General features: G+C 42.1%; 1 long non-coding RNA gene across 1 annotated transcript; it reads left to right on the top strand.

Annotated features, from left to right (window-relative positions):
* The first annotated feature begins 1,017 nt into the window (after nt 1-1,017).
* LOC121108444 lies at nt 1,018-2,936 on the top strand. The gene is made up of 3 exons (XR_005842956.1): nt 1,018-1,073; nt 1,726-2,083; nt 2,808-2,936. It is a non-coding gene; the product is annotated as an uncharacterized LOC121108444 (long non-coding RNA).
* The last annotated feature ends 9,155 nt before the right edge of the window (nt 2,937-12,091 follow it).

Below are 12,091 nucleotides of genomic sequence, written 5' to 3'. Positions count from 1 at the left end.
CAGGTAGGAGTTTGTTATCCACGCATAATACTGTATGTATTTGTTGTTGTTGTTGTTGTTTTAGAATCAGTGCCAGTGTGCAGTCTGATCCGATGTGTTTGAACAGTGTGGTGTAAGGATTGTCAGCTGAGAACAGCAGCAGAACATGGGGCTGTTGCAGGGGGAAGGCGTGGGGAAGGAAGCGGGGAAAGGAAAGGGAAAGCCTGGAAAAGGAATGGGGAAGGCACGGGGTGAAGGAAGGGGGCAAGACACAGGGGAATGAAGGGGATAGGACAGAATACCTGTAGAGCAGCCTAAAAAGCAGTAACAAGCTCTGGGAGGACCATGGAGTGCCAGATTCTGTACTGGGTGTTTATTTGTGTACTGGGCAGTTAAATTTGGGTATGTGAATATTTAAAAACAGTGCAACAGATGCTGGCAAAAAGTAATTTTTTTAAACTTTTTATTATTATTATTATTATTTTCTTTTTGTAAAGCTCTTAGCACGGCTTTCCTGAGTTTGGAGGAGTTTCCCTCTGTTTTCTTTGTCTTCATCCCCACACCCCCCACTTCTCATTCCGTGTTCTTCCCCCGTCATCGCGACAGAGCACTGACCGCCAGCGATTGCGCCGCGGGCCGCATCGATCCCGTCGAGGTTCTTTCCGCGGTCTCTGCCGCCACCTCGTGGCCAATGCGCGGAACTGCCGCTGTCCGCTGCTCAGTCCTGCAGGCGGCACAACGCGTGCGCGTAGGAATGCGGAAGTGGCTTCGTAACCGCTCTGTGCAGCTCATCCGCCGCTCTCTATTGTGATTAGTCCTCCAGCTCGTAGCGAGCATGCGCCCGACGACTCCAAACCAGCAACTGTTGCTCCTAAGCGCTACGCGTGCGGGCGAGCTGCCGGTTCTCGGACCGCCGGCTCAGCGATCTCCTCCTTCTAAACCAGGCTGCCCCTCATCTATTTCCACGGCGGCACCGAACGTACGCGGCCGCCATTCCGCCGATCGGCCACGCGGGGGCGCCAGAGACCGCGGAAACACGTACCATCGTGCAGCTGAAACACAAACATCTGCCGTTCACTTGTGTGAACCTCTGTGTATGTATACTCTTTTGTACAGACTGCTGCTGGCCTGCTTGTGTTCAAAGAATTTCCACTGAAGTGGACCAAATATTTCTGTGGAATTGTATGTTGTTGGTTTTTTTTGGCCTTGATCACTTGAAAGAAATGAATGAAATGATGTGGGGAGTTCAAGTACAATCAAATGTGAAAGACTATCGAGAGTGGGAGACCTATTTGGAAAGTAGCAAGAAGGGGAGGGAGAACACGTCTGGTAGTAATAGCTTGGTGATGTTAAGTTGGTATAAATTAAGTGGGACGCACTGATGTATGCTGTATTCCTACCCACATCAACTTGGGTAGAATCTGTTCAGTGTAACGTCGCTACACTTGCCATATTGTGCTCTTTAGGAGCGTGCTGTGTAGAGGAATATGGGTAAAATGTCAGTGGTGGTACCTTCAGAACTACCACTACGTCAGTGACATTTGGTGTTTTCCAAAGCATGAATCTTGTCCACACACAGTGCTTCTGTAAATGTTGGTATGGGTAAGTCTTGCAGTTCTTCTTTGCTCCAATGCAGGTGCTGCTATTAGCAAGGATTTTGTGCTTTGTTTTAAGCGGAAGATGTTCAGGAATGCGTTAACTGTTGAATTGTTGTGGTTTTAATTGTCTGAGTGTGTTCTTTTTTAGGATGGCATCATTGCAGGATGTGCCCCGTGCCCACCAGAGGGAGTATGAAAAACACGTGGAGAACATTGACAGTTCAAAGATAACTGCCCAGGAATGAGAGAAGTCTTCAGATGCTGCTATCAACTACAGATTCTACAGGGGCATGAAAACATACATAGAGAACTTAGTAAACAGTTTCAATGAAAAAGTACGCGTGTTTTCCTTCCCTTCGCTGCCACCCATTTCTTTAAGATGAGGAACCTGCATTCTCTCAAGGCAAAAATGAGATTTCTTCTTTGGAAATGATGATGAGAGATGACCAGTAACAGGAAACAAAGGAGAAACAGACCACCCCTCACAGTAACCTAAAATGATTAAGGTAGGATATGTACGCTGGCTTGAGCTGTGGGCTCAGCTGGGTTGTGATGGAGAAAAACAGAATGTTATTGGAAGAAGTTTTCTTCAGGTGTAGTAACGAGAGTGTCCCAAAGCTGTATGAGAGGTGGGACTTGCGTGCAGTTTTGGGATCTCAAAATGTATTTGCTTTGCAACGTGTGACTAGTAATAAGAATCTTACATTAGGTTTGAGTTGGTATTTAGCTGGGTTGTGTGAAGATTTGGCTATGTTATCAGCTGTGTTGCTTTGCTTAACTGCAAACCTTAACTATTAAAAAAAAAAAAAAAAAAAAGATGGAAGGTTGGAAGATGCTGCACAAATGGCCTCGATGAAGGTCTACTGACTACTGTCAGTTGTGCTGCAGCCTGAGGTGTTTTTTATGTAACTGTACATAACTGTACAAGGTTTCGTTGAGATGTTTCCTGTGATGGCGAGGTGTTCAAAGGCAGATTGAAGCAAACTAATTGTACCAATAGTGTCCCACTGAACACTTTTTGGTAGGGTCTTAGGTAGTCCTGTAATAGGCAATTGGCATTCAGTTTGTGGCTTTCAGTCTTAAACAGCCTGGAAAAACCTGCAGTGAGCAGGCTCTTGCTTTTCAGACTGTAATGCTCTTGTCGTCATCTCACCGTCATGCTTGAAAGCCTGTGAAAACTGTTCTTTCATTTGTTTTATTCAAACCTGATTGCTGTTTACCATATTTCAGCTGAAATACATAACTGAGCTCGAATCTGCTGTACGTGCACTTCTCCAGCAGCGAGCCGTGTCGGTACTGAAGCGAAGGCAAGATGAGCTGGAAACGGAATCTACTTCTATGCAGCACCTGACAAGTTAGTATGAAGTTACCAGTTACTTTCTTACTGAAATCTCATTCTTTAAGTAGAAACACACAGTTAGTTCTTGGATTATATTTTATTTTCATGTGTAATGTTTTCTCCCTCCCTGCTGTCAGTGGGCATATACCACAGACTGTGGTAGGCACTGTCCGTTTCCATCCAGGACTGGGAAGCGGTGAGCTGGTATTCCATCACTTGTTACAAGGTGTAAAGCAAACGAAGGTGATGTGGAGCCTTTGTTTGGGACGCAGGCACTGTAGAACAGGAGGGCAAAGAAGGATTGACTGATAACTGGCAACAGCTTGAGAAGAGTGAGCTCGGGGATGTAGCCCTTTCTGGTTCTAACTGGTGTGCAGGTGGGGTGGGTGCAAAGCATGCAGACTCTGAGTGTGTGTGCACTCTGGGAAGCACAGCTGGAAGCGTCACCAGGAAGGGGAGAGAGATCTGGGGTCCCTCCCTGTGCTCACTCAGGTGCTCACCTCCCGGTTCAGGCTGTGACCTGGCAATCCCCCTGCACGAGGGAGCAGCCACAGCTGTCCTACAGTTCACTGATAATATTGACTGTGCTTTAGACTGGACACTGTGAATTTTTCATCAGGAGGTTTTACTTACTTTGGTTAGTCTCCAAATGAAGAGCAGAAGCATAATCAGTGTTCTGCATTCACCTCTTTGTCTTGTTCCTGGATGCAGTCACAGTTTCCATGCAAGTTATTGCATAAGCTACATAGAACTGAGATGACGGACTGTTGAGAGCGCAGTAGTTTCTTACAGACTACCTCTGGCAGGGATAGTATGGAGTACCATGTTAGATGTTTGGTGTTTCAGGTGGGGGGAGTTCCTAGTATGAATGTGGTGAAGTGAAGGTCGTTAGAGATGCTTTTAATGTCCTTTGGCAGCTCACAAAGTACCTTACTGTTACAGTCTGTGTCTCTAGGGTTGCATACTTACTTCTGCTTCCTCACCGTGTTTCCTTAGGCTATTGCTCTCACCAGGTGTTCTTAGTATATCATTGAGCAATCATTTCTTTTACATATGTACGTGGTAAATAACTCACCTGAGTTCATTACAGAATGCAGGACTTGCAGGCGGCAGCTGAGAGAGCGTTCACAAACAGCTGGTCACCACGAAGGCATGCCGAGTGATGAAGAACTGGCTCTGACAGAGGTGACTGAATTCCAGAAGAGCAAAGGTTGGTCAGGATATGAGAGCAAAATTCCTCCCATGTTGAGAAGGATTTTCAAGGGAGAGTGAAGAAATACTCCTTTTGAATGGTATATCGTTTATTTTCTACAGCATAGAATTGATGCATTTAAACAATTCTGACCAATGCCTTAGGAAAAATAAATAGAAGATAGAAGACTGTAGGCTTCTTTAGTTTAATCAGTTTTTTGTCCAAAGTTGGAATGTATTTCAAATTGAGATTTGAACTGCCTTAGTGAGCAGGTCACGAGGAGCTGGGAGAGGCACGATGCACATTTGCTGAATAACAGAAGAAGGATTTTCCTGTCTGAGCTTTTAAGAGACATACAAAATATGAAATGTAATGGGTATTTCAATCTGTGCAGTTGTTCAAAACTGCAGAAGTCTTTTTGTGGTCTTCTGTATCTTTTTTTTTTCCTGAAAAAGGCTTTGCCAGAGTGCAGGACGGGGGCATGCTGCTTGCAGGGAAGACTTCTGTACAGGAGCTTTGCTGTGGGTTATAGAGGCATTCCAGAGCTTGAGATAAGTGTTGTTAACTAGAAGGAGGACATCTTTTCCTCTTGTCAGGTTGCTTGCATATGAATCACTTGCATCTTTATTAATGTGGGGCTGTTTGCTGACATTTTGACAACCCTACCCTCTGAAATCTAGCTTTACATTCAGTTTTAGCTTGCTGCTTTGGTCCATTCAGTGATTAGAATCCATGTAAAACTGTTAAATGAGAATCTTTTGGTATCATTAGGTATATTTCTGCATGGAGCTTTTTCTCTCAATCCTGACAGCTGAACAATGAATGGGAATGATCTTTCAGCAGAATTCTACAGACCTGAAAGAGATGCCCTGGTTCAGAGCTGTAGAAGGATTCAGCGATGCCAAAAAGCCATCTGAATCAAAAAGAGATGATGATCCTGATGAGGAAGTTTTGCCTAGAGTGATTGAAAAAACTATCCTGCCAAAAATTACAGGTATATTAAAGCTGTCTTGAGGACGTTCACTGCAGCTAGGTAATGAAACCTTAAATAAGTGGTAATGTAAAATTATGTTGATAGTTACAATTACTTGTTAAGGTTACTGCAAATGAAAGGTTTAGCTGTTTGAATGTTTGCTTCCTTGAAACTAGAGCAGATAGCCACTTGGATATCATGAATGAAATAATTCCTATTTTTCAGCATTTGCCAAGAATGTGTGGGATCCTTTATCGACTTCACAGACTGAGAACCTTACACAGCTTTGCGATAACGTGTTTGAAAAACAAGTCCTGTCCAGAAGGGAATGCAGGCAGGCAAAACAGGTAAAGGCTGTTGTGGTAATGGGGAAGGAAGTTCTTGATGCAGTGTATGCATTCACTGTAAATATTCACTGTAACATACACTTAGCCCAGTTCTGGTTTTATTCTCATGCTAACCTGGGAGTTTATCCAGCATAAAGTAGGTGAAACTAAGTTGATGTTTAGGCCCTTAGTATGAAAAGAAATAATAACAAACATTTATGCAGTCGCCACACTTGGCTTCAGGAAGAAGCTTTAGATAAGGTTCTGTTTGTATAGTAGCTGTGGTTTTTTGTTGTGTTTCTTTCTAATAGAACCTCATAGCTGGAAAATACATTAATCTCGTTATCCAAGAGGATTTTGTTTTTAAAAAAAAAAAAAAAAAGAAAGGTGGTTAAAGCTGAGACTTGCTCACAGGTCTTTAATGCAGTCACGATCTTAGTGTCTATTATATACAGTGGCACCTGCATTCAGCTGAATTAGAATTTTGCTTTTCCACATGAACAAAATAACTGCCTAAAATTGTTGTAAGTGGAAGGTGAGATCCTTTTCTTGTGAGGATGTGTTAATATTTTTCTTTTTTTCTTCTTTTTTGACAGGATTTGATTAACACGGTTGTCCTGAGGATGAAGCAGTCTGTAGAGGAGGATGTCTTTATCCCTCTGTATCCGAAAAGGTAAGCTGTCTCTGGGAATTTATTTTTTTACTTTTTAAAATTGTTATTTTTAGTCATAGAATCATAGAACTGCTCAGGCTGGGAAAGACCTTAAAGACCACCAAGTCTACCTGCAACCTAACCTCTTTTTTTAGCCTTTGTTCTATTTTTCTGTACCTTTTCCCCAGAAGCGTGGGTGAAATATATTGTAGACATCCATGAGCAAATGGAACAAATGTGCCTTCTACTGTTTCATTGTAGGAATAGTTACCAAACATTGATGTTTATGAACTCATTCCGACAAGAGTAACTACGCAGTCAACTTAGTGCTTTTTTGCTCCTGTAACTAAAAGCTTTCATAAATGGAAAGTTCTTAGTTTATGGGGCACAGCCCAGAGTCTGGTTTTGTGATCTTAACTTGGAGTATCTGAGGGCTTGTGTTATTTGTGGTGGTCTGCTCCCCCTTCTACTCCTGACTCCTCCTTTCTTTCCTGAAATAGTTGATATTGCTGATGCTTATTGCTGGACGCTCTTAGAGAGAGGATAACTGGTAAGAGTCTGGTAGGTGTGGGGTTAAGACACAGCTGGGAGAAGACTGTTGCTAAGCCTGATGCAGCATGTTTGTCTGGTTACAAGCAGTGCTGTTCTGCTGAGAATCCATTAAACACATACTCGAGTGTTTCCAACTGCTAATTCCATTGGGTATTGCAAGGAGTTTCAGTTAACAGCTGTTTCCTTAGACCTTTATTCTGGTTGTCACTGCTGAAAGAATCCCATAGTTGTAATTCATCGGTGTTTAAGAGATGAATTGTCTGTTTGTCTTCCTTTCAGGTCAAACAAAATCCTTATTTCCTCTTCCTCTTTTTCTGACCAGCACTGTGGAAGACAAATCATCGCCATGTTCAAAATTCCAAGGCAGACGGTTTTGGTCAGCTGTTGAGGTAAAGAAAAGACACCGATCTTGTCTGTGAAAATCATTTTAGTTAAAAGTAGACTGTCGTCTTTGAGGAAATGTATCTTCAGTCAAATCTGATTCCTGAGAGTTTATGGTATTTTAATAGGAAGGTTAGCTATTTTTGTCAGTGAGCTATTTATGCTCACCCACCTCTGATACGTAGTCAAGAGACTTTAATTTCATCATCTGTTCCTGCTAACCTTCCATGAGATCAGTCATTGGCACTCTGTGGATAGGTCTGTTTCCTCAGTATGTGCATACAGTGCCCATGTTGCTCTTGTAGAACAGAATCGCTGCATGTGCATATAAGCATATTAGTATAGCTTTATTCTGTCTAAAGTACTGAGTTATGTCTGATTAAGTGCTGAATATCTGAATGCCTGTGATTCAGTTCCCTCTTAGATCCATTTCCTCTATGAGTGTATTTGGATTCGTACTAAAGATGAGGTTTAGATGCAGGAAAACACATTAACGTCCCAGTTCCCCTGCTGTGTGTGCTAACAAGGCCATGGTGACAGCCCTGCAGAGGCTTCCTGCTGCCATGTTGCACATTCCTGTAGAAAAATCAGGGAATTTGGGAATGTTGAGGACTTGCCATATTCACTCCTGGGGCAAGCTGTTGTGTAAGGGTTTGTCATGGACAGATGCAGAGAAGACAAGAGGGAGCTTAGTGCTGATACCTGGCAGACAAGAAACAGACATAAGATTCTGGTATCACCTTCTGAGATTGTGTATTGCCTGACTTAAATGTCCTGTCAAATGCATGTTTCTAAAAGGGAGACCAGTGGTCTTTCACTGCTGATTGAAGTTTTCTCCTTTCAGTTTGTTTTCCATCCTCACTGTCTCTTTAGAAGTGGTGATGTGCAGAACAGTTGAAAATGTGCTTGTGTTGGGTATCTTCTGACAGTTTGCCACTCTTTTTTTTCTGGAGTGAAGTCATGAATCTGTTTACCCCAGAGTAAGTAGTACTGCGGGTCATGCATTAAACTCTTTGGATCTGTTCAGCAGCTTATTAGTGTGACTTATCTGTGTTTGCGACTGCCATTGTGCAGCCCCTATTGGTGCTGTCTTTCAAAGCAGGTGATCATCTGCAGGCTGCCTATCGGGAATGTCCTCTAAACCATGCCCAGAAATTGTATGGGAGAGTACTCACAAAGGGCTGGGCGAGAAGAGGACAGGAACTATTTTAATGAAGAAGTACAGTTGATGAGGTTTTGATGTTTGTGCCATCATACAGTCTAACTTTCCTAGCAGCTCATGGAGTCAAAAGGAAGTGTCCTGCCAAACACTCCAGAGAAGTATGCAGTAGTCGTGGGCTTTGCGACTGCTTTCTGACTGGTGACTGCTAAGATCACGTACTGTGTCTGTGTGGGTGAACTACCTTGAGGTTAACAGTTACCTTGACATTAACCATTCTGTGTTGAGGGGGAGACCAGCGATGTTCTTACGCTGGGCTTAAGTCTTTTTAAATAGTCATTTCTACAGTGATAACAGGTAACTGAAGACAACTCTTGCTAACGAATAATACTGAGATCAAGTACAAAAGAATCTTTTTGCTGCTATGGACCAAGGCTATCAACCTTACCTGTGTTATAAGGCTGGTGGCATGTAATCTTACGTAGCATATGCAGTAGTGGTTGTTTTTTCATTCTGTCACAGATTCTCTCCAATGTTCACTTAGAATTGGATCTCAATTGCTGTTGATCCCTGTTTCTTGCTAAGCTTCGTGTCTTTGTACACGTGCACACCTCTGGTGTCTTTGTACATGTGTACACCTTCAGATTTGACCACTGGCTTTTCTCTCAAAAAATAAAGCATAGTTGTTTTCTGTTCTTGGGTGTTAGCAAATTGTTAACCAATTGGAAGGGTAACATGCTCTTTATTTCCTTGGGGGGTGATGTGTGTACGTATGAGGGTACAGCTCATAGGCACATGTAAAATTAATCTACTTCAAAATACTATTTATGATCTGTAGTTTTTTAGTGACTAATTGGCAGTCAGCTTGGAGAGAATAAATCCTGTTTTTTGAGTACTGAGATTGGATGGACACGGTATCTTTTAAGTTTAAAAAGGAGGTTCTAATGCACCCTCAGCCATCAGATATGCATGTTCTGTTTCTCCATTACTGCAGCTGCTCTCCAATGTTCTCCTTTGGGAAGGGACTATATAGGAAGACACAGTCCGTGGTGTGGGACTGAGCAAGCTGCTGAATTGTTACCTTCTTCTGAACCTCTTCAACACACCACCTGGGCCAGAAGACATGGAGAAGTGTAAAGAGGTGAAAGGTCTTATTTCCATGGGGACAGATGTAGTCTGAAGTGTAATTATTTAACATTTGAAGTTGTTGTTTTGTTTGTTTCTTTGTTTTTTAATGACCTTGGTGTATAAAAGAATTTCAAAGCAAGCATTGGTTCCTAGGCTTTTAGGAATTAACTGCTTAAAATGACGGTTTTGTTTTTTGAAGAGTAAACACTTCCAATAATAACTGAACTAGCCAAAAGGAGAAGTCTGTCAGAAGTGGTGTGACTTATTGTTATTGAAAGCCTTTTTTTTTTTCTTTCTATTTTTTCTTTCAGAATACTCTCTGGGTGAACAGGTGGTTGCATGCTTCCCAGAAAGGTGGTTCCAAAATCTTGGAAGTGGGTCAACTCTCCCCGAGTCAGTGAACTTCTGCCAGCATTTGGTTCAGTGAGCACGTATGCTTCACAGGAATAACCACAGGTAACATGTTCATATTTCTTTTATGGACTGGTTCAATGGGCATGGTGATGATGGGTTGACAGTTGGACTAGATGATCTTTGTGGTTTTTTCCAATCTTAATGATTCAATGATTCTTAAATTCCTCAAGCCTCATGCATTTAACACTTTCAGTGATGTACTTCCAACATCTACGTACAACTAAAGATGCAATCCATAATGTAAAATGGATCGCTTTTGCAGTACTAGTTCAGGCTAGTTTGAGGCTCTAGATGTTGGGTGCAGTTAGTGGTCAGTGTAGCTCAAGGCACGTTTTAGCTTTATTGATTTTGAAGTCAGGTGTGAATGTGTTGCTATGTCAACTTGTTTTTGTAATAGTGATGAAAGTGAAGAAGTTGTTCTCCTGTTGGTGAAAGTCAAGGCTCTGCGTATTGCTGAAGAGCTCACTGAAGAGTGCAAACGGGAACATCTTAAATCTGTGATCAGGAAATAAGGATTTCTTTGAAGCAGCAGTTCTTTTACTGAAACAAGCCTGATGCTCACTCTAAAAAAGTGGTAACGTTTAGTGAGTGGACTGCCTACGATTGTTTTACTGTGAAATATTTTGATTTTTTTTCCAACTGTCTTCTGATGCCATCTACTCCTAGACAGAATCACAATGGTCAGTGTGAAGTGCAGGTGTTCTGAAATATATGACGAAGCCTCATTGCTTTGTTCTTTTGGGAAGGATGACTGCAGTAAGTGCCTGTAACGTTACCACTGCTGGTGAGCAGACAGCTTCACAAGCTGTTTTCAGTACCACACCAAATCACTCTGACTCGGGAGTCACTGAACTCTAACTTATTGTCCACTTAATGAGATAGCTCTACCAAACTCACAGTGAGTTCTTCTTAGCTTTTTGATCCCGACACAGAAGCAGGAATTCTGCGTGCAGTGAGAAGTTTGATCTGTGAAGATCTACTGATGGTAAACGGCAGTTCAGGAAGGTAAGAAGTTGCACAGGAGAACGTCTTAACTACACTTACTCTTCTCCAGAGTATGATTTGTAGTGGAGCTTTGTACTTGAGATACAGACTGGACTTTGTGCACACACCTGGAGTTGTCACCCGCCCTCATTTATCAGACGAGCAGAACAACAACTCCAGGTACCTTCTAGTAATTGGCTCTCTAAGGACATTTACCTTTTGCTTCACTGGAAGACCCATTAAACCTCATCTCATTGTACCCGTGTTAGATTCCTAATGTTGTGTAACTTCATATATGTGCAGTAAATATTACTGCTGCAGAATAAAAAGGATGTTTTACTGTAGAAACAGCAGTGTGTCACAAATTCTGCTAAGTTTGCTATTGCCTGCTTCTCTAAAATGTTATGTATGGGTCTTCCATTTAACTCTTGGGGGCTTTTATTCCCTATGGTTTTTCTGTTGTTTTTTATTACAGAATATGTATTTTTGTAAACTATTTTAATTGTAAATAGCATTCATCAGTGTTATAGACAACAATGACTTTTAAAATAAAAGCAAAACCATTATTTTGAAAAGTAAAGATGTCTTTGTGTTAATGAGACTTTTAACGCTTTCAAGTCTTGAACACGGCAGGAATGTTATGTGAAGTATGGAAAAAAACTGTGGCACTGCTGGCGCTTCATTATCTGCAGGATTTAGGAGTTCTGTTGTAAGTAATTGTGCACTTCTACTTTCCTGAGTGCAAAGAAAATACAACTGATGGGTAATCAGCTGAAGCATGTGATCTCCGTGCTTGCTTTTGTCTCCTCTGCTTCCTTATTCATGTTGAAAGTTGCTCCCAAAGAAATTAGTCTTGTGCTGCTATGAAATTGGAATAGGTTCTATCACGCTTTACCTCTGTAGAGGCTTCTTCCAGTGGCTGCAGACGTCACTTGTCATGACTGGTAAGCAGGGGAAGGCGATTTTTACTGGAGCTCAGAAGCCCCAACTTAGTTGAGTATCTTTGAGAACCTTCTGTGCCACTTTGTGGTGAACCTTGCACCCATTCACACAATCTGACTGGAGTAACAGCTAATCTGGCTTCATTCTTGCAAGCTGGTTTCAAAACGTTGGTATTACTGCTTTGTTGTCAGGTTACTATTGGTGCTTTATCAGATGTCATTTCAAAAGTGCCTTTACAGGACAGCTAAGCAGCACTTACACTCAGATTGTCCAGCTGGGCTTCTGTACATCTGCTTCCCTGCCATAGCCCCCTTCTGAACCTTCTGAGTGAAGCATTTTCACAATTGGCCCCTGTCTACTTGGCAAAGGCAGAAGAAACAGTTATTTGGAAGTGACAACACAATAACTGCAAACCCCTTCTATTAGCTGTGATTTAGAAGGGAAGGCAGAAGCAGGGCTGAACACACTGTAA

Source organism: Gallus gallus, chromosome Z, assembly GCF_016699485.2.
Source record: "Gallus gallus isolate bGalGal1 chromosome Z, bGalGal1.mat.broiler.GRCg7b, whole genome shotgun sequence".
Taxonomy (NCBI): domain Eukaryota; kingdom Metazoa; phylum Chordata; class Aves; order Galliformes; family Phasianidae; genus Gallus; species Gallus gallus.
Note: the sequence above shows the minus strand (reverse complement) of the source record. Positions and strands in the feature narration are given on the sequence as shown.